At 26.1% G+C, this 2,426-nt stretch overlaps 1 protein-coding gene across 14 annotated transcripts in view; it reads right to left on the reverse strand.

The window, feature by feature from the left end:
- Positions 1-1,802: 1,802 nt before the first annotated feature.
- Positions 1,803-2,426, reverse strand: part of LOC136082222 (uncharacterized) — a 3,129-nt gene continuing 2,505 nt past the window's right edge. For 13 of the 14 annotated variants that reach the window (XR_010639498.1, XR_010639491.1, XR_010639500.1 and 10 more), the window contains one exon: positions 2,171-2,288. The gene's annotated coding sequence lies outside the window, so the exon portion shown is untranslated. Of the gene's footprint in view, positions 1,938-2,170; positions 2,289-2,426 lie in introns of those variants that run through there. The other variant, XR_010639489.1, reaches the window with a different exon arrangement.

Below are 2,426 nucleotides of genomic sequence, written 5' to 3' on the forward strand. Positions count from 1 at the left end.
AAGTATAAATTTTAAATTTTATGCTCGGCGACAATAGTCGTTACAGCACCTTTTATTACTATTAGAGCCCGATAAAAAAAATGCCTCCAAAAACACCCCTCCCCTGACCTCAAATGCGAAGGTGTACAAATTACCATAGTATTTTTTTTCTATTGTTAACTAAAAACATATTCATCAATCAATTTTAAATTATATGCAATAATCTCTTAGCGTTTAAAAATTATGTCCATAAAAAGTTTGAATCCCCCTCAATTTGAGAGGGTTACAATATTTATCTAGCTATAATTTTTGAACGCTAAAAGATTATTTCATGAAATTTCAAACTAATTGTTAAATTTGAAATTAGTTTAGAATAGTATAAAAAATATTTTGCAAACTAATTGCCCTCACAAATGGGGTAGGGGGGCTAAATTTATTTGGGTATAATATTTGTTTTTATTTTAGTATTTGCAAAGCATCGTTATTTAATGTAAGTATAACCATAAAAGTGTTTGGAGTTTACACCATGTCTAAAAGTTATTTCAAACATAAAAAAAAGGCAAGATCAGCCTCTGCCTTTGTTAGTGAATGATAAATCCCGCCCCGAATTAAAATAAAGAAACTGAAAAATATTATCTTTTTAAAAAATAATCATTTTCAGGATTTGCATTTTATTTTTATTTGAAAATTCAGAAACACAATTTCTATAATGACAAATAGAATAACATAATACTAATTTTAGTATTATCTAAATCATTAATAATAATGAAGTTCTATTTGCAACTTAGGCAAGTAAGGTTTCCCTTGTAAAATAATCATTCGACGCTGGCTATCAGCCCTCTTTAAAAGGTTTTGCAGGAATGGAGATAACGCTTTAGGATCAAAGGTGCTTACGGATCAAGGGTGCAAGTGCTTCCATTTATCTCTTTAATATTTGTTGAATATAAGGAAATCGGCAAAATGCAAAGTACACACTAGTGAAATGCGAACTTTTGTGCAAACCAAAATATCATATTTTAAGGACCATGATTATTTTATTAATTTAAGTTAAATTAATATGAATATATTAGTAATGTATGTTATTAAGTGTAAATGCATTTACTAACTATTAGAGAGAGCATGCAGGTAAATGTAAATACACTGACTGAGGGTTTTGGTTGGAGCAGCGTAGTCATGTTTATAGTTCCTGTTTATTGATAAAAACAATAAACATGACTAAAAAGCTGTTGCAACATGAAATACCTTTAGAATAATGGTCCGCAATTCAATTTCGCATTTTACTTTGTATTTATATTGAAGCACTTTTTGTAGTTAATGTATCAACTGTAGTTAATGTATGCGGTAGTGGTGTAGTGGTAAAGTGCTCGCTTCAGAAGCGAGACGTCCCTGGTAGTACCGCGCTCAACTTGTTTCTCCGCGCAGCGGCCTTGTTCGTCGAGGTTCGTGTTTCGGAGTTATAGAGTTGAGAGAGGGTTATAACCACTATTGAGTAGCCTCCTCATCTGTAGTGGCCTTCATGGCCTTGAGGAGGTGAATAACAAAAAAAAAAAAAAAAAAAAATTATATTTTACATTCATTTTCACCAACTTAAGGAAAATATGTTGTACCTAATATGAGGAGCCCAAATTTAATTTCTCTAAATGTTTCAGTATTTATTTGTTTGATTATTTTATTATTTTCTAAAGGTTTCAGTATTTTTTATTTTTTTTCCAATAGTATATTGTAAGCTATATTTCTATGATGTAACCATGTCGAAATATTTTATCAGAAATTTAAATATCAAGTTTTATTTCAATTATAAAAACGAAATTTAATAATTTATAGGTTTTATTAATAATAATGTATTTCTAAAATTAAAATAAATTGAATACAACATTTTCTGCAAACATCAAGAACGTTAACGTAACCATTTCTGCCACTAATCCTATCGGCTAAGTCAGTTTAGCTTTTTCAATCTTCTACATTAGTTTCGATATTGAAAATATAAATAAAATATAAAAAATTAATGTATATATATATATATATATATATATATATATATATATATATATATATATATATATATATATATATATATATATGTATGTATATATGTATGTATATATGTATGTATATATATATATATATATATATATATATATATATATTATATATATATATATATATATATTATATATATATATATATATAAACACCCAACTCACACTTGCTGAACATCCAAGTGGTACATCAATGATTATAGTCGGATCTGTTTTTAAACCCTTAGTACTTATAGATGAATTTGATTTGCCAATATCTTTAAAGGATTTCTGAAAAAAAAAAAAATATATATATATATATATATATATTATATATATATATATATATATATATATATATATATATAAATAAAATAAACATTTATTTTTCAAATTTAAAGAACACACATTTTATAATTTATTATTTAA

This window comes from Hydra vulgaris, chromosome 07 (assembly GCF_038396675.1).
Source record: "Hydra vulgaris chromosome 07, alternate assembly HydraT2T_AEP".
NCBI classification, from domain to species: Eukaryota; Metazoa; Cnidaria; class Hydrozoa; order Anthoathecata; family Hydridae; genus Hydra; species Hydra vulgaris.